This window comes from Mustela nigripes, chromosome 18 (assembly GCF_022355385.1).
Source record: "Mustela nigripes isolate SB6536 chromosome 18, MUSNIG.SB6536, whole genome shotgun sequence".
Lineage (NCBI taxonomy): Eukaryota > Metazoa > Chordata > Mammalia > Carnivora > Mustelidae > Mustela > Mustela nigripes.
Genome location: NC_081574.1, coordinates 17,773,574 through 17,796,778, shown reverse-complemented (window position 1 = coordinate 17,796,778; position 23,205 = coordinate 17,773,574). Strand labels below are relative to the sequence as shown.

At 41.4% G+C, this 23,205-nt stretch overlaps 1 long non-coding RNA gene across 3 annotated transcripts; it reads left to right on the top strand.

Annotated features, from left to right (window-relative positions):
* The first annotated feature begins 1,881 nt into the window (after positions 1-1,881).
* On the top strand, positions 1,882-22,790 carry LOC132006376 (uncharacterized). 3 transcript variants are annotated; one of them, XR_009401079.1, is made up of 4 exons: positions 1,882-1,990; positions 2,409-2,519; positions 5,799-5,941; positions 22,729-22,790. It is a non-coding gene; the product is annotated as an uncharacterized LOC132006376 (long non-coding RNA). The 3 variants fall into 3 exon arrangements; XR_009401078.1 differs by lacking the exon at positions 22,729-22,790 and adding an exon at positions 14,876-16,525; XR_009401080.1 differs by lacking the exon at positions 22,729-22,790 and adding an exon at positions 12,402-13,449.
* The last annotated feature ends 415 nt before the right edge of the window (positions 22,791-23,205 follow it).

Sequence of the window (23,205 nt, the reverse complement as noted above, 5' to 3'; positions counted from 1 at the left end):
TAAACAGGGACTGTAATTTACAGACTCTTCTGTAAACTTGTTTCCACTCAACTGCGTAACTTGGGTACCCTTCCCTGTCAATACATATGATCCTAGTTCACCTTGTAAAATAACTTTGTGGTTGTCCCAATATCCATTATATTCTTACTGAAAGATATTTAAATCATTTCCACACTTTGAATGGGGGACGCTTTACAGAGCAGAGCCCAGAGTATGATAAGCCCTAAAGGAATGTTTGTCGAATTGGTGCATTGTTCTGAGCTGTATAGTCTCCCAATTTGACAGAGTTAAAAGATGGTGATCTCTACTTTGAAGATAGCCCTGGCTGGAGTTGTGCCAGAGAGAACAAAGCCTCACTCTTTGGTTCCTCCCCGGTCCTTCTCCTGTAGAGTCTTCTTCCCTCCCACTTCCCCCAGCTGTCAACACCCGGCCTAGCTCTTAGTGAAGGATGGCAAACCTCACTAAACAGGTTTGGCCAGAGCACAAGTTGGTCTTTCAGGAATGTGCTCTAGGTTTCAAAGCACTTTTTAACTTAAGAGGGGGAAGTTTCCTGGACATTCATTCTCTGAATCAAGGACGGCAAAGTCCCAAACCTAAAACTTGAAAGACGGCTGGCAATCTGAAGGTCTTGAGTACACTAAGCTGTGGTGAATTTGAAAAACAAAGAATATTAAAAGTGAATAGAAATTTCACAAGATCAAGGAGCATGGGGCTCTAGAAATAAGGTTCTGTTTCTATCCGTACGTGGTAGAATGGATAGTGAATATGTTGCGTTTAGAGGGGTTCAAATGCATAATTAGTTCATTTGTTTTTAGAGACGTTCTCTAGAAATAATAAGCAGACTGAAAGTACCAGCAGAAGAAAACACAGGTTTAAAAATCTATCAACCCCAAATAATGTGTAGAGTTTTGGTGGTGTTAGTGCAAAAAAATTGGTAAGCCCATTTCCTTGAATAAATCCCTATGCGATTCATGAAAGATATTGGCATGGCATATTTTCCACCATCGCTTTCTCTTATTTCCAGCCATGTGGGAATCACCCTTCCCTATGGAGTCACACAGATTTCTTTCTTTTTTTTTTTTTTTAAGACTTTATTCATTTGACCAACAGAGATCACAATTAGGCAGAGGCAGGCAGAGAGGAGGGGGAAGCAGGCTCCCTGCTGAGCAGAGAGCCTGATGTGGGGCTCAATCCCAGGACCCTGGGATCATGACCTGAGTCGAAGGCAGAGGCTTTAACCCACTGAGCCACCCAGGTGCCCCCCAAGCACAGATTTGGTCCTCAGGTCACACATCTCTCCCATAGCTTTCTCTAGATCCTTGAACTCTCTGGGCATCTCCTTTTGATATTCCCAGTTTTCCTGGAGCTAGGACCCTTGGTGGGCATTGGTGGAAGCACCAACTTATTCTCATTTCCTAATAGTACTTACATTGTCTTTCTGATATTTCCTACTTCCTGTGAAGTCCTGAAATTTCAGGAAAGTGGACCTGACTCACAGCTCAAGAGGTGGGCTCAGGTGGGCTGAAGGCCACCAGCCCGTGGCAATCCTTAGGTCAGTTCATCTGCTCAGGGATGTGCCTGTGACTCAGCAAGCCAAGCAAGGTGAATCTCAGTCTTCTGCTTGTAAGACAGGGGCTGAGCTGCTCTGTTTCTCATTGGATACGAACTACAGAACATTTAGCTCCCACTGCAGCCGGCAAGAACTAGTTAAACATTCACCATTTTTTCTGGCCATACAGCGCAATAACATTTCCTAGCTCCCTTCCAGTCATGTGTGGCCACATGACGGAGTTCTAGCCAATGGAATGTGGCCAAGTTGACATCTCATTTTTCAAGCCTGATCTTCCATTTTCTTTTCCAAAGTTCTCACTGAGTGGAGAACCATAAGGGAAGGCGCCTGCGTAAGCGCTTGGAGGACAGCTTCTCAGGACGATTGCTTGCTGAGGAACCCTGGACTGAACACTTGCACGGAGAAATGAATTTATACTGAGTTAAGTCACCAGAATTCTGAAGTTATAAAAGACAGTGTTGACCTTCCTTGATTGGTTCACCTCCTTACTTCTATTCTAATTCTTCTGTTTTATTATCCCATAAATCCTTCTTGTTGAGTAAACATGTTTAGGTTGGGTTTTTTTGTTACTACTTAGAACATGGGAGCTGACACAGATCCTGATTTGCACCCCATCTTATGATGGCCCTGTGGCTTTTTGGTTGTGCTGTTGTTTATTTTATTCAGTTTAATCTCTGGCATTCAATGTTACCCAGCGTAAGGACAGTGGATCCTGTTTGGTTAATAGCTTAGCTAGCAATCATGGTTAGATGCTCTGCCTATTTTCTTCATTCATTCGTGACTAAAATAAGTCTTTTTATTTATTTATTTTTTTTGCTGCAATTTTCTCTCTACTTAGGGATTGGAGATCATCACCACTGGTTCTCTGCTGCTCCTGGTTAATTACTTAATGCTTCCTAATCACTTGCTAAAGAACCTAGCAGCCGGATAGTTTAAAGAATAGCAGAAGGTAAGACAAAAATGTAAATTTGGACAGGAGCATCTCATCCTTACTTGCACAGGGCTTATATTTCCTTATGACCAGATCAAAGTATCCACATTCCCTGGTTCCTACAAATTTTCACAAGGACCTAGAATGTGTGATGTATGATATGCTGTATTCTAACAATGAAGTGAGCTACAGAAAAGGAAATGTTAGTAAGAAAATCATAAGAAAGAGAAAATACATCTACAGTATATACTGTATTTATCGAAAATGAATCTGTATGTCAGTGGACACGCACAGTTCAGACCTTTGTGTTTAAGGGTCAGCTACACACAGGATGGTGAAAGCTATAGGCTCAGGGTTTAGAAGGGGCAACAAAGCATGTCTTTGAATTGCTTATTTGTATTAGGATATAAGTTCCTTGAGTGTAGGAACCTAATCTGTCTTGTTCACTGATGTATCTTCAGTGCCTAATACAGTGTTTGGTACCTAAGCAGTACTAAATAAATGTGTGTAGAATAGAATGAACACCTGGCAATAATGCCATTAGATACAGATGTGATATAAATCACTTTGGTGGTGGGGCACCTGGGTGGCTCAGTGGGTTAAAGCCTCTGCCTTCCACTCAGGTCATAATCCCAGGGTCCTGGGATTGAGCCCCGCGTCGGGCTCTCTGCTTCGCAGGGAGCCTGCTTCCTCCTCTCTCTCTGCCTGCCTCTCTGCCTACTTGTGATCTCTGTCTGTCCAATAAATAAATAAATCTTAAAAAAAAAAAAAATCACTTTGGTGGCTGTGTGGGAGCTGTGAGGAAAACCAGTCATGAGGCTCATGTGATATTCCAGGTAGGGAATGAGACCTCAGTATGGCAAATGAGAGCAGGATAGGGCAGAGGGAACATATTCAAGAAATGTTTATAAGGTAAAATCAGCAGGACTTGGTAGTTGTATGGAGGAGATGAAAGATGGACTAGGGTTACTCTTAGTGATAAAGAATACAGAGCAGAAGCGGGCTGGGTGGAGAGGATAAAACAGAAGACACCCACGTGGCTAGGAATCGGCTTTTAATAAGATCTTTTTCCCACGGCCATTTCGTTAATCACCCTTGACCCTCTCTGGGGACCACCTAGTCAGGAAAAGTTCAAGTCATATCCATACTGTCATATTAATTTGAGCCACATTTGTATGATTTTGAAATTACATAAGTTAGAATGAAATTCTAAGTTAGAATACATATGTGTATACCTATGCGTACAATACATATGTATACATTTTAAATAATACATGTTATTTCAAAATGTATATTAGACCTTCTCGCTGTATCTTCCAGGTCTTTTCTCTCTGCTTTATATTTTTCATTTTTTTGGCTCCCTGAAATTCTTGTTAAGTACATGTATATGTACATGTGTGTTTGTGTGTGTGTGTATATAATTGCAATAATATTGAAATTATAATCTAGGAAAGTGGTTTTATTTCAGAGAAGATAATATTTCCTTCACCACTAAAGGAGATAAACTTTTTCTTTTATTAAATCTATTGCTTGTCATTAAACTATAACATGAGATTATTTTTATTTAAATACATAATTTGGATGTATTCTTAATCTGGCACATAAATGAGTTCTTATTTATTAAATCAATTTATTTTAGTTATTAAATTAGTTTATTTTATTGAATTAATTTATTAATTTAATTTATTAAATTAAATTATTTATTAAATTGATAATTTGATTTACAAATGATACATTTCTCTTTATTCCATTTTAGTTTTTAGTAGTCGTGAGTTATAGTCTCTGTGAATGATCAAAATAAGGGATGCGGCATCTTTTAATTTTTTTTAAAGATTTATTTATTTGAGAGAGAGGGAGAGCAAGCAAGAGAATGTGAGAGCATGAGGGGCAAGAGGGGGAGAGGGAGAAGTAGACTCCTTGCTGAGCAGGGAGCCCAACACGGGGCTCCATCCCAGGACCCCCAGGATCATGACCTGAGCTGAAGGCAGCCGTTTAACCTCCTGAACCATCCAGGCACCTCGTATCTTTTGATTCTTGACTTCTAAGTAATATTATATGTGGTTAAAACTTAACTTTGCCAGTCATCTGTTCATATTGTTGTTAATTTTTATATCACATAAATATGATAGACAAATGTAGGAATAAAAGTAAATGACAAAATGACGATCTGAGTCTCCCCATCCTACTTAAGAAATACCAATTAGATTCCAAAGTAATTTTTGAATGTAAAATAATACATATTTGTTGCAGATATTTCAGAACAGATAGGAAAGGATTAGGAAGAAGAAAATTCATCTATGATATTATTACCCAACAGCAACCAACATACTACTTTTATATGCTTCCATCAAATATTTTTCTGCAGAAAATCATATTATAGAAACAACTTTGTATCTTGCCTTTTATTCTTAATATTGGATCATAGGTATTTTCTTCTATTACTACTGTTGTAGACATCTATTTAAATAGCTGCAAAATATCCCGTTGTATGACTGAGTCTAAACTTCCTATTTTTTCATGAATTTTCTAGTTTTTTTTTTTCCTTTTTAAGATTTTATTTATTTGTTTGAGAGAGCAGGAGAGAGAGAGAGAGAGAGAGAGAGAGAGCACAAGCAGGGGGAAGGGCAGACAGAGGGAGAAGCAGGCTTCTCACTAAGCAGGGAGTCCAGTGGGCTGGATCTCAGGACCCTGGGATCATGACCTGAGCTGAAGGCAGACGTTGAAGGGACTGAGCCACCCAAGTGCCTCTAACTCATAACTTTTAAACTGTCTCCTAAACTGTTCCCTAAACTGTTGGACTTATAAATTACTTTCAATTTTTCATTATTATAAACATATTCTGACGCATATCTTTTGCATAAAGACTCATATTGTGTTGCTGTGTATTTTATGTATACTGTGCATTTTACCTTCTCTTAAATGCATGTCCCGGAAGTGAAATCACCAGACCAAAGGAAAATGAGAACTTTGAAATTCTCAGTACATGCTACCAAACTGCTTTCTCAAAAGGCCCTAGCAAGTAGTAATTTTGAGAGCACACCTTCACAACATGCTTGTAAACACAGAACTCATTTTTTTTTCTATTTCAAAGCACATAGATGAGAAAGTTTCAATGGGACCATTTTAGCCACATGATTCTTTCAACTTGATTCTTAGTACTACTGATGGTAATATAAACCAAACTGATTCAAGTCACATGCATCTGTGCATAATTTTGTAGGTGATTTTATAAAATACAAAACTTCAGAATCGCAAAATGCAATTGTGTGTTAGATCTTCCCTCTGTCTCTTGTGCAGATTGCATCTCAGAGGTACGGGTGTAAGACTTGACGGGCAGCCGTTTCCTGTTAGCGTCTTGAAAATATCACACTGCTGCTCTCTGGCTACTGCTCTGGCTGCTCAGAAATCAAGTCAAGGTCCAAGCTACACTTGCTACAAAGGTAATCTGACGTTTCCTCTGGCCATTCTCCTTCTCCCTAATCACCACTCTGTCTTTAGTTTTCTTCAGTTTCACTCTGCCCTATCTAGGCATGGATTTTTAAATTATCCTTCTTGGTATTAACAGGATTAGTGAGTCTGGAAACAGTGTCTTTCACTAGCTGTGGAAAAATCCAAATCATTATTTCTTCAAATATTGCATCTCTCTTCTTCTCTCTTTCCTCTCCTTTTAGGATTTTGATCCAACATATGGTCGCTAGATGCTTGATAATATTAAGGGATTATTATACATTTTTAGGTGTAATAATGATGTTGTGGTTATTTTGTTTCAAGAGTCCTTATGGTTAAAAGACATAATTATTTTTTTGATGAAAAATTTTATATTGAGGTATAGCCAGCTGAATTCAGTTTTGATGACCCCAATTTTGTTGGCAACATCTGAAGCATCATAGTCAGGAGCCAGTCCAGCATACATGACTTCTCTCCATGGAGTTTGATGAGAGTGTTGACCTTGGCCTTGTCAATGTCATCTAGCTTCTTCAAAGCCTTTGATCCCGTGCTTGTTAGCTTTGAGGTCCACAATGAACACAAATGTGCTGTCTTCTAGTTTCGTCATGGCTGACTCAGTAGTGAGTTGGGGGGAACTTAATGATGGCATGGAAGTCAAGCTTGTTTCTTCTGGGGGTGCTTTTTCAAGGATATTTGGGCTGCCTTTGGAGACACAGTGTCTTGGGATTTTGGAAGGTAGGTGATGTGTTGATCTTTTTCTTTTTCTTTCTTTCTTTTTTTTAAAATTTTTGTGACTGTGGACACCGTTCAGCACCCTGCCTTGTCTTCAAGGCTTTGGCTTTTGCTTCGGCTTTGGAGGGGCAGGGGCTTTCTTTGCTTTCGGCGCCATCTTCAGGAAAGGGAAGGCGTACAATTTTTTTTTTTCCAACACTTTTTTTTTGTTTAAGTAGGCTTTGCACCTGGCATGGAGTTCAGTGCGGGGTGGGGGGGGGGGGTGCGACTTGAACTCAAAACCCTGAGATTGAGATCTGAGCTGAGCTCAAGAGCCAGAGGCTTAATCAATTGAATCACCCAGGCGCCCAAAGATATACGATTTTCAAATGTGTGTTGGATCTTCTGTCTCTTCCAGGTCTCTTTCTTCTGCTTTGTGTTGTCCGTACTTTTGACTTTCTGTTCTAAATTATTATTTTTTTAATTTATTTTTATTTGACAGATAGAGATCACAAGTAGGCAGAGAGGCAGGCAGAGAGAGAGGGAGGAGGAAGCAGGCTCCCCGCTGAGCAGAGAGCCTGATGCGGGACTCGATCCCAGGACTCTGGGACCATGACCTGAGATGAAAGCAGAGGCTTAACCCACTGAGCCACCCAGGCGCCCCTGTTCTAAATTCTTGATAATATATCCTGAGCTACTTTTAGTTCACTAATCTTCTGTTGTATCCAACCTACTGTCAAAGATGCTCACCTAGACATTTATGAATATGATTTATAATAAATACATAGATTTTATAATACATATAATATATACATACACATTCTGTTTGTTCCCTTAACCAATCCATGTTATTTTTACAGTCTCCTGCAAGTATTTTCAATTTTGCCATTTATTTATTTAAACTGAAGTGAAGTAGTTTTATAATGAGTTTTATAATAGCTTTAAAGGGATGCCTGAAGTCTGGGCAGCCCTTTCCCAATGTTATTTCTGCTGGTTCTCCCTTGCATAGTCTTGCTCTCTTGTGCACCTGGTTACCTGTAACTGCATGTTGGACCTTGATAACTGCGTGTGAGGTTTTCCTAACGTCTAGGCTGAGTATGTCTTCTCCTGCGAGTCTTTGAATTTGCTGTCATCAGATGTCATCAGCAGGACCACTGATGTGATGCTGGGGGTGACATGAGGTCCAGGTGCGGATGGCTGGGAAGAATTCTTGAGAGAGATGTCTTTGGTTCTAAAAGGGTAGTTTTATTAAAGCACAGGGCAGGACCCCTGGCCACAAAGAGCAGCGCTAGGATTATGAGGAGTGGCTGATTATATACTTTTTAGCTAGTGGGGGTTAGTGACAGCATAAATTTTTAAGGAATTTGGAAGCAAGCCTTCCAGAACCTTGAGGGGCTAGCTGCTGTTAAGGTAAGGGTATTCACTACTGTCTAGTATAACCTTAGTCATGAGACCCTTCAGATGTGTATCCATGGGCCATATGTTTGAAGGATGATTGCTAACATACATCTTGGCAGGGGTGGGGTGGGGTTTGAGATAAAGTAAGTTTTCAAAGTGATTTTCTTATATTAAAGAAGATTTACAAATCTGGATTGTCAGGCTAATGTTAAGCTAAGGTTGCTTTTTGCCTCCAGCAAAGCATTAACATTAAGGCCGTTGAGTTCCTTGAGGAAGGTCACTCTGCCTGTTTCAAGTACTTGTCATTGGGCTGCAAGTTGTAAGGAAATTTAATTTTATCTACGCTCCTTTTGCCTTTGTTCTCTTCACCATCTACTATTTGGGAACAACCTCAAATCACATTTAAGGTGTGCGGCTCCTTCAGACTATAGGTACCCAGAATGAAAATGCCTGTGAGGACGGATCTGCGGCCAATTTTCCATAAGACCTCTTTTTTCTTTCTCTTGTTTTCCCCTATTCTATTCAGCTCCAAGGTAACATTTTTTAGTCTCTTGTGGTTGTGAGGTGGAAGAGCATGTTTAATTCTGTTTAACTGTCTGGTGTTTTGGTGGGGTTTTTTTGTTTTTGTTTTTGTTTTTTAAGATTTTTAAAAAGTGATCTCTGCACCCAATGTGGGGCTTGAACTCACAACCCTGAGATCAATAGTCACATGCTCTACTGACTGAGCCTGCCAGGCACCTCTAACTCTGTTTAACTCTTACACTGAAGATGTTCGACTTTGCTATAGGGACAGTCTTCTAGAACTACACTGGACTTAGACTTCTGTCCCCCTTACTCACTGGGCAAATCAATTTAGCCAACTGGGTGTTGCCTTCAGTTCCCTCAGGGCATCTGAGCTTTGATGGCCCCTCCTTTCCCTTCCCCTTCCCACATTTTATATATTATCCTGAAAACAGCCTTTTAAAAATCTAGTCAGTCACCACTTGCCAATGCTTTTCAACTTCCCATTTTTAAAAAGGTGATCCAAATAATCCATTTCTAGAAACATATCTTCTGCTAGAAGTTTTTAATTTTGTAATTAACAAAAAGTTGAATAAGTCAGTTTCTTGTTTGTTTGTTTTGCTTTGAGAATCTGACAGTAAAAATGTAGGTGAGTAGCCACCTGACTTTGCTAAGGGATAAAATATTTGCTATTAATATTCAACAACATAAATAATTTCAATTGGCATCATTAGTCTATACACTATGTACAGGTCCAGTTACTGCTGTCTCCCTATCAGACACCTGATACCCAACTGACAAAGTGTTTTGACTAATCAAAGACACAGATGGTGACATCTACTAAGTACTCATATAACCTTAGGCTTCCATTTTCTCAGGTCTGAAATGAGAAGGTTGAACTCTGAACTCTGAAATGAGAAGGTCATTAGTCTAGCTTCTTTCAGAGCTAATAATCTGGGCTAATAATAGCTCTTTTCCCTGGGGAAGGAGGAGAAAGACAGGTTTATCCAGTTACTACTTTTTTCTCCCCTTTGTCCAAAAAAATAAAAAAGAGCTTGTACCAAATAAATAAAAAACATAACAGAGAAATACACTAACATTTCAGAATCAGAGCAAGGGAAAAGAGATGAACACACGAATTTATTCCTTAACGTCCTATAGCTGGGTCATGAAGTCTATGCAGAACTTTCTGGGGACCCAAGCAGAAAAAAAATCTTCAATGGTCACTAAACTCACATCTTTCCTAAGACAATAGCAAACCAAAGTAAAGCCTTCTCTACAAACTTGCTCTGAGAAAACCTTCTCCCGTGGGTCTTATATTAGTTTCCTCAGGCTTCCATAACAAGATTACTACAAACGGATTGGGGGGCAGGGAGCTTAGAACAATAAAAATGTGTTCCTCTTCAATTCAGGAGGACTGAGGCATGAAATCAAGGGCTTGGCAGAGATGGTTCTTTCTGGGGACTCTGAGGAGAATCAGTTGCATGCCTCTCTCCTAGCCTCTGGGAGCTGCCAGCAACCCTTGATCTTCCTTGCCTTGTAGCTGTATCACTCCAAATTCTGCCTTTCATCACATAGGCTTCTATTCCGTGTGTCTGTATTCCTGTACCCAAATTTCCTTCTCCTCTCTCGCTCTCTCTTTTTAAAAAAGATTTATTTATTTATTTATTTGACAGGGAGAGAGAGAGAAGAGATCACAAGTAGGCAGAGAGGCAGGCAGAGAGAGAGGGGGGGGAAGCAGGCTCCCCGCTGAGGGGAGAGCCCGATGTGGGGCTCTATCTCAGGACCCTGGGATCATGACCCGAGCCGAAGTCAGAGCTTTAACCCACTGAGCCACCCAGGCGCCCCATCTTTCTCCTCTCTTTTATAAAGATACTAGTTATTGGACTGAGGGCCCACCCTGATCCAGCATGACCTCGTCTTAACTTGACTCTATCTGCAAAGACCCTATTTTCGAGGAAGGTCGCAGTTGCATGTAGCAGGGAGTAGATCTTTAGCACATTCTTTTGGAGGACACAATTCAGCTCTATAGGTCTCTCACACCATCTGTCTGTCTTTCTGTCTCTTTCTCTCATACCCTGAGGGCTGTAGAGGAAGTATTTCCACCCCCCACCCCACCCCCCTGCGGCTGCTCCGCTCCAAGCACCCAGTCCCTCCCTCATCTCACTCCCCTGCAGCCCAGCAGCCCACGCTGACTTCCTGACTGCTGGGATGTCTGTCACATTCTGACAGATTGTTCTGGACTACATCGAGGAATATTAATCAATAACAGTCATTGGGTCAGTTCTCTGTACAAGAGAAAAAATACTGTGAATGCTAATGGACAGCCGGAGCTCCCTGGAACCAGATCATTCTGGCCGAGTCTAAGCAGGACTCTGGGGAAGGACCTAGCCATCTCCTTCCTCACTTTGGATTACTATTCAAGTAAATGGCCATGTTTGCTTCTCAGGTTTAGCTGAAGTAAGCAGTTAGGCAGTCTTTTGGTACAGAATCCAGGGGAACAAGTTATGACGATCAAGGGGGCTGGCCCGGTTTGGTTCTCTTCACAGTTCCCAGGCCAGTTTTGAGACCCCGTGGTTAAATGGGTTAGAGATAGAAGCTGTTCTAGAATGAACTGGGGAGCCTCCAAGGCACAGGCATTCTGCTTTGGAGCCCAGGATGTGGCTCAGAGCACCAGAGAGAGGGGTGCTTTCCCCATTTCTCTGTGGAACACAGCTCAGCTGTGGAACAGGGAGGACTGAAAGGGGAACGTGTGCCACTCAGGGTGTGAGGATGTGTAGCGTAGGCAATTAAGCAAGAAGGGAAGTAGCCTTTTTTTTTTCTTTTGTGGGAGACACTGGTAGCGGTGGCAGTGAAGATGGGATCCCTTCCTCAAAAACATCTGAGCAGAGGACTTATACAAGAAAACCAAAATGATGAGCGAGACTCAATTTGCTTCTGACTAAATGTGAGACAATGCTGGGGTGTCTCAGTAACAAATTTTTTTTTTTTTAAGATTTTGTTTATCTATTAGAGAGAGAGAGCACATGCACGCACAAGCAGGGGGAGCAGCAGCAGGAGAGGGAGAAGCAGACCTCTCTAACTGGGGCGCCTGATACGGGACTCGATCGCAGGACCCTAAGATCATGACCTGAGCCAAAGGCAGACACTTAACTGACTGAGCCACCCAGGGGCCCCAGAACTATCTATTTTTAAATTTTTTCAGTGTCATCTGTTTGTTACTATGTAAACCATACACAATATACAATTTAACATTTTTATCATTTTTAAGTATACGGTTCAGTGACGCTAAGTATGTTTATACTTTGGAACAGCCATCACCACCATTTATCTCCAGAACTTTTTCATCATCCTAAATTGAAACTCTGCACCCATTAGAACCATTAAACACTATCTCCCCATTCCTCTCTTTCCGCCAGCCCCTGCTAACCTCAACCCTACTTTCTGTCTCTACGGATCTGACTAGGTTAGGTACCTCATATAAGTGGAATTACACAGTATTTGTCCTTCTATGTTTGGCTTATCTCACCTAGCGTGATATCTTGAGGGTTCATCCATGTCATAACACATATCAGAATTTGCTTCCGTTTTAAAGCTGAATAATATTCCACCTGTAGGTACACACCACATTTTGTTTATCCAACCATCTGTCGACAACTAGGAGAATTTCAATAGTGGAGACTGAGGTTCACAGCCATGTAGGTTGGAACTAATAAGTTAACAGAGTTCAAACACCAATTCCAACAGGAACTTGCTTGCACCCATAGACCTTATCCTACCTGTGGACATTCAGATTCCTGAAATGTATAATTTTTTTCTTCTGGCATATATTTTAATTTACAGCTGAGGAAATGAAAGCCAGCCTGCCTAGAGCCCCCTGGACCTTGCTTTGCCTGTGCCCTGATGACTGGACACAGGCTTGGATTCTGCCAAGAATGAACCATAAACCCTCTTCCTTAAGCCACAGAAGGAAATATGGGACCAGCAGCATGGGGGTGGGGGCTGTCTTCCCACCCAGACAGAAGGAAACAGAAATGAATCTCTCCTTTCTACTATCTACAGGGTGGATGTCAAGAAATTCATTTTATCTCAAATAGGAAGTCTCCCTTCCTTTTTTGAAAATAGGTCCTATTCTAGATAGAAACCTCTCAGATTTGCTTGTTCATATTCTATTAATAGTTATACAGAATTCATAAATATATTACTGCTATTTTGCCCATCTGACGGATGGAATATTGACAGGATGTGATTTATGTGCTCGGAATGGCACAGCTGGAGGATTCTTTGGCTGTAATTACTTAGGGTTTTATTGCTCTCTGTGCAAATGGAAAGTGTGCAAATGTTAAAGCGCCAATTGTTCCCAATTACTTGAAATATTGTCTGTAAATATCTAACCCCTTTCTGCATTATTAGCCAAATTGAATGGAAAATTATCAGGTTAGTGTACAGTATCTTAAAGTGAACAACTGGGTCTTTAAAATTGCTCAGTAATTAAGTGGTTGAATCAGGATCATCAGAAATGATATCTGAATTCAGTTAGGATGGTATGTGCCACATCTCTGATGCCCAGCAGAATGTTAAATACCAAAATAAATAGATGAGGAGCCACATAGGAAATACAAATGACTTTTTATGAATAACAGCTTATTGTCATAACAAGGTATGCAAAGTGTACTTGACAGATACAAATAGCAAAAGAAAAAGCTCAAAGCAAAACTCTTTTTTACCAACTTTCTCTCTTGACCAAACAAAAAACAAACAAAACAAAACAAAACAAAACAAAAAAACCTAGGAAAAAGAAAATTTACAAATAAAACAAAATTAGAAGTTTTCTCTACCTACTAGTCTGTGCCCTTCCAATGGACCTCCCCCACCAAAAAAAATTAATGTGCATTTGTTTGTAGGAGCCCATTGGCCTGTTTAACTACGGGGAACAGTTTGATTTTGTTTCTACGACCTTGTGTGAATGCAGGAGTGCTAGAGTTCTTGAACCTGAAGATACTTCAAAGTAAGAAGTAGCAGCAAATCTTCAGGTCATTCATGCTTGTTAGACTGAATTGCTGGGATACTCTGAGCTCACTGCTAGACCAGTTGACTAGCTGTTCTCTTCAGATAGCCTGTACCAAGTAGGGGAAATCGTGATCGAGAGTCTCATCAATTCTCATGGCTGGAGAATGTCTTCTATAACAATGAACAGCCTGCATGTACTTATAAATAAGCTGTTCAGTGGCCAAGTTGTTTAATTATTATTCCAAAGCATACTCTAAATAGTGAAAACAACATTCAGCTAAGTGATTCATGGTGTTCAGCAACTTCTCGAAGAAAGAGCTCTCCCCAGGAAATGGTACCCTCTAACCTACCTGATTTTAGGAGTTTAGGACCCTAAGAAGACAATGTGATTATGTACTGAGTTGGCTTTACTCCTCTGTCACGCCACCACTTCCATACACTCTAATCTTTGTGGCACATGTAGGTTTAGGGATTTTACAGATAGAGGATGAGCCATCTCAGTATTTTCTCCCATTCTAGTTTCACATCTACTGGTCAGAAAATAGAACAAATGTGACCCTTTGCTAGTAACAGTGCCACATAACAGCAAAAAACAGATTATCCCTTATTTCTCCTATCTACACACATTTATCTGTACAATTTAGATAAATGAAATATTAACATTCCAGATGCATCAGGTGAAACCCATTATTTGTCTCTTACTATTAAATCCTTGGAAAGCTTGTATTTCTATTTTTTTTTTTTAAGATTTTTTGTTTATTTATTTGACAGACAGAGATCACAAGTAGCCAGAGAGACCAGGCAGGGAGAGAGGAGGAAGCAGGCTCCCTGCTGAGCCGAGAGCCCGAAGCAGGGCTCGATCCCAGGACCCTGAGATCATGACCTGAGCTGAAGGTAGAGGCTTAACCCACTCAGCGACCAGGCGCCCCAGTTTGTATTTCTTGATGCCCATTGTTTGGCTTCTTTCCACTCATTTCTACTTTTCTATTTGGCTGATACTGAAGAGCCTACTGAAATAGACTTAAAAGAACCAAGTGAAATTTCAGTTATAGCACTCTCTCCTGACCTATGGTTTTGCTCATATACCAAGCTTCAAAAGAGCAAAGCCCTCTCTGTTAAGGGGTCTGTCAATGGAACCAATCAAAGTGCCAATGAGTGTCCTCATTCATTCACTTAACAGCACACACTGAGACGAGGTTCCTTTCCCAACATAGTCTAATAATACAGTGATATTCAAACCTGAGTAATTGAGACACTTCTTCTTCTTCTTCTTCTTCTTCTTCTTTTTTTTTTTTTAATTTTTTTAGATTTTTAGAGCATGCCTGTGGGGCAGGGAGCAGGACATGGAACATCAGACTCAATGTTGAGCAGGGAGCCCAATATGTGGCTCCATCCCAGGATCCTGGGATCATGACCTGAGCTGAAGCAGAAGCTTAACTAACTGAACAAGCCAGGCGCCCCTCAAGACATTTTGAAAAGAAAAGAAAAAAATCCTCCCAGAAGTTCAAAGATCCATTGTAAAATCACTAGTATTTTATTCTATTAAAAGATTTTCCAATTGTAAATGATCACAGCAAAGGCAAGGGCAAGAGGGAGTGCTTTTTGTGACGGGGACTTTTATAAGGAAATGATGAATATTTGGTTAACTTTTGAACCTCTATTATGGTTATTATTTCCCCTAACAGAATTTTAGGAACTTGTATTACTTCCTATTCTGATTTTCTAAAGAAGTTCAGATGTGCTTGGCAGAACACTGAGGGAAGAGCTTGGCAGATGTCTGAGGGAAGACCTATGCTTTTTTAAAAAAAACACCTTTATGAATGAATACTTGGGATAATTAAAGGGGAACCCTCCCCCACCTCAGGAGTTTATTCTGCTAGAACTATATGAGAAATGCTGAGTGGGACTTTGGTTACCATGGAAGAGATCAGTCATTTCCTGGGGTAGCAGTGTCGTTACCAAGAATCTAGTGAGAATAAGAGAATACAAATATTGGCTGATCTAAGAATTTTCAGTTGCAAGTTAGACAGATGACATCACCTTCCAAACTCTTGTGCTGCTCAGGAACCATACAATTTCTTGCACATTTGGTGTAGCTCTAGGGACCAGGGAACTGAGCGCAGAGGGAGAGGGAGAAACAGATTCCCAGCTGAACAGGGAGCCTGACTCGGGGCTCAATCTGATCCCAGAACCCTGGGATCATGATCTGAGTCAAAAGCAGTTGCTTGACCAACTGAGCCACCCAGGTGCCCCCAATATTATTCAGTGATTTAAAAAAAAAATCTATCAAGCCATGAAAAGGCATGGAGGAGATTTTGTATATTGCTAAATGAAAGAAACTGATCTGAAAAGACTATGTACTATGTAGTTCCAATTATATGACATTGCAGAAAAGGCAAAACTAGGGCCACAGTAAAAAGATCAATAGTTGCCAGGGGTTGGGGAAGAAGAGAAAGAGGTAGGGATGAACAGGGGGAGCACAGGGGATGTTTAGGGCTGTGCAATTATTCTATGTGATACTATAATGATTGTTACTTGATATGCAGTTGTCAAAACCCATAGAACAGTATAATACAAAGAGTGAACCCTAATGTAAACTCAGAGCTCCAGTTAATAATAATGTATCTATATTGATTGGTCAAGTGTAACAAATGTACTACCCTAATGCAAGATGTTAATAATCTGGAAACTGTTGGGAGGGAAGAGGGAGCACATGGGAATTCTTTGTACTTTCTGCTCATTTTTTTTTCTGCAAAACCATAGCTACAACTTTTAAGAACTTAATTTTAATAACTTAATTCTGTCTTCCAATATGTAATAATAAAAGCCCAGTAATAACATGATTAAAAAGTAGCGTTTCAAAACCAAGTCAGGGCTCTGATGCTCTGAGCCACGTTTTACAAGGGAAGACACAGGTATGCTTTTCTTTCCGATCTACTTCGCACAGCCAGTCTTGGGAGGCGTGCTCCCCCATGCTGTCCTGGCATGGGCATAGTTCGTTCTCCTCTGCCTGCATGGCCTAGGCAATTGCTCGCTTTGTGCTCCCTAGCCAGAGGGGTCTCACCAGGGTTCATGCAACACGGGTAGCTTCTACCCAGTTGGTGACCTCTGTGGCCACGCAATGGCACCCCACAGCGCCGGGTGCACCTGCCGCCCAGCCCTGCTCATCATCTATGAGCCAGGAGATGGCCAAGATGCTGAGTTAGCCACTGGGCAATCAGTGCCTCTCTACGAAGGGCGGTCTTGACTAACGAGATTTGAGAGCAGGGGGCACGAATGCTCCCAGAGCATGGTGGGCTGGACCGCTGGGAAGGAAGCCCTGCGCGGTGCTGGTTTGTTCTCCCCCACCTCTGGTCCAGCTCACAGTACAACAGACACACTTCCACACCACTCCGGACTTTCGGTCTGTCATCAGTAAAGCCTGGCTGGTGGTGCTTACAGCCTAAAAATAAACACCCACTTCCCTTGGGGGCATTGGGATTTATTCTATTTAAATTGCACAGATTGTTTTCATTCCTCCGTGTTTGAAGTCTTGAAGGCTGAAATCTGCTTCTCAGCGTTTTGCGTGTATTTGTTTTAGTGATGGACTCACCCCTGCAACACGGGCTGCTCCTATAGCAACGACAGCAAAACAAGATCAGGCTTCCACCAGTCAGGAAAGGAAACCTCCCAAGAAAGCCAGGCGCTGCAGTCAGGCATGGGTGGATCACTCTTCCAGGGCCTCCTCGGGAAGGGAGGGCCTGGTTAGCCGGCATTGAAGAAAAGGCAGTACGACAAAGATGTTTGCATGATGAAGTCCTGCACTACAAATTTAAAAGTATGTCCTTCTTTGGAGTTAGAACTGTTACAGAGTTAACGGCTCTTTCAAACAGTTACATAAAGGGAAAGTATCATACCTTAGCTCACATTCATACAATTGTATGCATCATTCTTGGTATTTTATATATAAAGAGACAGACACATTATGCATGTCCAATACATACTATATATTGCATTTATGGTTATATTTAATACGGAGCATATGATTTAATTATATTTATTTTGAAACTTGGTACTTCCCAGTATATATTGTTTGGAAAACAAATTGCACATTTTATACCTTGAAGTTTATCTTAAGGTCTTATATTAAATACAGAGTTGAGGTTCAAGATTCCTCTAGATCCAGCCCCTAAAAAACAAGGCTTCATTGCTTTCGAAAGGAAGAGTTCTCAACCCTCTTAGACTCCATATTCATTTTTTATAACAAACATTTTGTAACACCTCCTTAAGTACTTTAAATTGCATTCATAGTTAATATCATTTACCTATCACATAATTTTTTAAAAATGAAGACAATACTCTAAAATATAAAGGAGAGGGCACCATGACTGCCTTCGGCTCAGGTCATGATCCTGGAGTCCCAGAATCAAGTCCTGCATTGGGCTCCCTGCTCAGCGGGGAGTCTGCTTCTCCCTCTGGCCTTCTCCCCTCTCATGCTCTCTCTCTCTCAAGTAAATAAATAAAATTCTTTAAAAAAAAATATGTATATATATGGGAGAAATAAAAGGAAAGTAATAATAATATAATACAAAGGAACAAAAGGAGAAGACAATGAAGGAGACATAAAGTCCCACATGAAGGTCACACCTACAAAGGAAGGCTAATGCAGATGTTTTCTATTGTCAAGGAAAAGATCCCAAATCTGTGACAGGATTTTCTGAAACGGCAAGTAACTCTTAGTAAAGTAAACCAAGTGAAATGATCTTCTCTCTTTTACATGGTAGTTGCATTCATGGACTTCAGTGTGTATTAAAACCACACAAAAGATATGGAGTGTGTCTGTGTAAAATGGAGTTGGGTTCTGGGCTCAGATAGTCAAAATACAGGGTGTTGGGTTGTTGGCTTTTCTTACACAAATATCTGATGGGATATTCAAAAGTTGACAGAATTGTCCCATGCCAGCAATGCTACCCAAATATTGTGGTAAGTAATCCTCCCTCCCACGTGGATTTCCAAAGCACCCCCTGGGATAACTTCAAAACATTCTACCTTTTAAGCCACTGTTCTGAAAGGCAGACCTCTGACTCCAACAGGAACACAATGTGACTCCAACAGAACATAATGTATTTTATTCATGGACTTGAGATGGGAGTCAAAGAATAGAAGGCAAAGTTGCTGAAAATCAGACGGCCTTCAAATCACATGTAGTAACTTAATCACACTTCTGGTGGAGATTGAAATGACTAGTTTATTCATTAAAAAAAAAAAAAAAAAAAAAAGCTAGGTCTCTCCAAAAGCTTTTCTAAGCATTTTATAAATGCAGCTGGCCCCAAGGTCAGGTGATGCCTTTGAAGCTCAACCATGGGGAATAAAGCTGTAGTAAATATGGGACCAGAGACGAGCTGAATGAAACGGGGGGAAGGGGAGATGCACTATTCTCAGCTTCTCCATCTCCAAACAGCTGCCTTCTGCAGAAACCATGTCAGGATGCCTTGAGCACAGCATCCCTTCTGCAGGGCTAAGGGCCTTTTGCTTATCTGGAAATAACATAAATCACAGGCAGGTCCTATACGTCATATATCAAATAGCGAGTGGAGATGTGCAGAATAGGAAGACTGGATGGAGAGGAAGGAGGGAAGCCAAACTTTCTCAATTCTGGCTGCACACTGGGATCCCCTGGGAAGAGATTTGGGTGTTCATCATTGTGGACCTCTTTTTCAGTAAACGCTAGCAACAAATGTTATTGGTTTTATATCCTCATTTTGCACACTTATCCCCAATGAGATTATTTCTGAGAATTAACTACCATTCCAACAGCTTTCTCTTTCTGAATTCATGGCTTAGGATACTTGTAACCCATTTTGTTATAAAATCAAGAACCAGGGCACCTGGCTGGCTCGGGGGGTGGAGCATGTGACTCTTGATCTTGAGGTTGTAAGTTTCAGCTCCATGTTGGGTGTAGAGATTACTTATTAAAATCTAAATTTAAAAAAAAATTTAAAAACCTGAAAACCAGTGACTCTACATTTGTTTCATTATCTGCTACTCCATCCACTTAACCTCCCACTCATTGAAGCTAAAAGCTGTCCATGTAGTCCCATCCTCTTCTCTGTCTAGTTCACCTTTTTTTTTTTTAAGATTTTATTTATTTGGGAGAGAGAGAAAGAGAGAGCATGCACAGAGAGGGAGTGAGAGAAACAGATTCCTTGCTGAGCAGGGAGCCTGATGAGGGGCTCAATCCCACGCCCCCTAGATCATTACCCGAGTGGAAGGCAGATGCTCAGCCAACTAACTGAGCCATCCATACACCCCCTCTCTAGTTCACATTCTTTTAACCATGAGTTCAAATTTACCATCACATTTTCAATGCAATGGTGGTCTCCTTTCCTTTTTCCATCTGAATCCATGCGGTTAGCTTAACTTGTTCTACAGTGAATATCTACCCACAGCATTCTGACTTCAGTGGCTGGAAGTAGGACTACAGCATCAATTCTGCAAAATCATGAGGTAATTCTAATGTGCAGTCAGAGTGGAGAATATAAACCTGGCAAAGGGAAAGAAAAGAGTGAACATTGTCCCTCTTGCCAGTGTGGAGTTTTTACCAAGTAATTTAATATATATGGATGCTTTTACAAAGGAGGTTTGGGCCATGTAGTATGCTTCCTGAAATATTATCTAATGGTAGGACCTTGGGTTGGTTAATTTCTCTAAGACTCAAGGTCTTAAAAAGAAGGTTACAGCACTGCCTGATGTAGGTGTGATGGTTAAATGACAGATGTGTAAATAATACAGCACCATGTGGATAGAGAGTGCTCAATACATATTTCCTCATCATCCTAATATCTAATGGAATAAAATTTATTAGATTGAAGATTCATATACAACAGATTTACCTCCCTGGAGAAGTGGGCATTTCAAGATGTAAGCAAAAACAAAAACAAAAAATCTTTAAATCATTTCCTTTGCACATAGATGGAGGGAGATTTAATAGATTTTCAGCGTCCATAAATGAATCTGTTCCCAGTCTTCTTTGGCATTCTCAGCCTTGAACCTCTCATTTCTGTCCATTTATGCTCTGTAAATGCCAATCTCAGATGTGCATAGCCAGCGCTTTTTTCGCCCTAAGGGCTCCACAAAGTAGACTAGGACCTTCATGTATAATGCATAGCTTACTGGGTTGGTGTAGGAGATAAGATGATCTGTGGTATTGAGATCCAAAGAACTGGGTGGGAGAGCCAGGCTCCTAATCACTTCTGTCCTTTCTTAGACCAGGAAAAGAGAGAGAGAGAGAGAACTAGATGGATGACAGACAAACAGGTAGAGGGATTGGTGGGTCCGTAGAGAGGCAAAGGAGAAGGAGGGAGGGACAGGGAAAGTGTCGGGGAGAGGATTTTACTCGGAGCCTCTCAAGTGAGAGCTGGGCTAAGTGATGTGAAGGATTCATTCGGTCTGGACCAGAGACAAGTTCCAGCGGCTGCCTCTGACTGTGGGATGAGCAGCCTCTTGGACCTCCCTTTCCTCTAAGCCCAGTCCAAGTTGCAGTCTCCGGAGCAACCTGATATACCGAGGCAAATCTAAGGGGTAAAAAAGAGGAACGTCTTCCCTCCTGAGAGCTACATCAGAGTGCCTCTAATCCCCCCTCACTTGCATCCGCAAGCAGCTTCTTTGCAAGCAACAGAATGGCACCTGGCTCATTTGGGAAGGAAGCCCATTACTGGAAGGCTATTTCGGAAAGCCAGTACAATGATGAAACCACCGCTACTGTCGCCCATTGCGCAGTACTGAGGCAGGCGCGAGACTGTGCACCACCACAGGCATTACTGCCACCGCTTTTGGGGACTTGATGCTGCTCCCTCAGCTGCCACTAACCACTGATAGTTGGTTTCACCACCACCCTGCTTCTTGAAGTGCCCCAGATGGAAAGCTGGGTGGTGCAGTCAGTTAGGTGTCTGACTCCTGGTTTCAGCTTAGATCATGATCTCACCGTCATGATTTTGGGGTGGTGAGACTAAGCCCCATGTCAGGCTCTGTGCTTAGCTCAGAGTCTGCTTGAGATTCTCTCTCCATCTCCATTTGCCCTTCTGGCTCCTGCTCTCTATCTCTCTCAAATAAATAAATCAATCTTTAAAAAAAAAAAAAAGGGAGGTTACGCTTTAGTTAAATCCCAGCTCTACCCTTTATTGCTGTATGGCCTTAGGCAAGTCACTTAACTTCTCTGTGTCTTATTTCCACATCTGTAAAATGAGAACAACATATTTACCTCACTGGGTTGCTGGGAGAACTCAATGTAATAATTCATGGGTGACCAAGATGTTGGATAATTAAGATTCAGGTGATGTAATCAGAAAGAACTTTTATTTAGTTTCTCATTGTCTACTTAAAATTTAGTCAGTGGGAGGTCTCTCTCCAATGAAAAATCCAACAGTTCCCTAATGTTTCTGACTACCCTTGGATAATAAAAAGTTATACAACCCCATTAAGTTGCAAAACCCAATCTTGTTTTGATGCTTAGGAAGTCATGTTCTATATAATATGGAACATGCTATGTTCTGGTTTCCTCCAAGTTCCCCCTAGCTGGGGTCCTCTACCAAGAAGCCAGATACTGGGCACAAGTCTCCTCTACTTTTTTACCTTACCCCTCCAATCCTGCTCTCCTAATTTGATAACTAGGGTTTCTTATCAGCTGAAGTGGGAGGAAAGCTGAGGGGGTGGGCAGAAAAGTTCTTACTTAACTGATGTTTTTGGAAGATGATTTTCTGCTTTCTGGGCTTGGAAGATGTCAAAGGTGACTCCCCCGACCCCACCACCACCACCGGTGTTTCAGAGTGCCCCACCATGAAAATTCAGCTGCACTTCCCATGTTGAGGGAAATGTATTTTCTCCTTGTTGTTCCCCATCTTGGCTGGCGCGCGCATGCGTGCGTGTGTGTGTGTGTGTGTGTGTGTGTGTGTGTGTGTGTTTTCAGTTGTTCACTCCACACAGAAGCTCTGCTGGAGACCAATTATTCCTCCAGGCACTCCCTTAGCCAGAATTCCAGAAGGCTCTAAGCCAGCCTTCCCTCCCTTCTGGTCTACACGTGGACTCTTTGTCCTGACATTCTGGGGGTGCAAGCTGATTTTAATACAGCAGCAACTCTATTCTGTTAATCGTGCTCGAATCCACCCTCTCTCTTACCCTCTAGATGCTCCAGATACCAGTCAGACAACCATCCACTCTGCTTCCTCCTTGCATGGAACACGTAGGGAGCTCTGGATGTTCCCAGGGGAAAGAAACCCTTCCTGACTTGAGATGAGGAAGGCAGCATCCCCACCATACTCCTTTGATGCATATGGGAAAGGATCCAGAAAGTACCTCCCTCCAAATATGTTTTATTCAAAATTTGTTCTCTCAATTTCAACTCTTTTATATATTTGACTTGGGTGAAGTAGTCAAGAGTTGTATAACTAATTTTCAACTGAATCCTGGTTTGTTTATTTTTTTTAAAGATTTTATTCATTTATTTGACAGAGAGAGACATCACAAGTAGGCAGAGAGAGGGGAGAAGCAGGCTCCCTGCTGAGCAGAGCAGGAGGGGGTGGGGGTGGGCTGGGCTCGATATCAAGTCTCTGAGATCATGACCTTAGCTGAAGGCAGAGGCTTAACCCACTGAGCCCCAGGT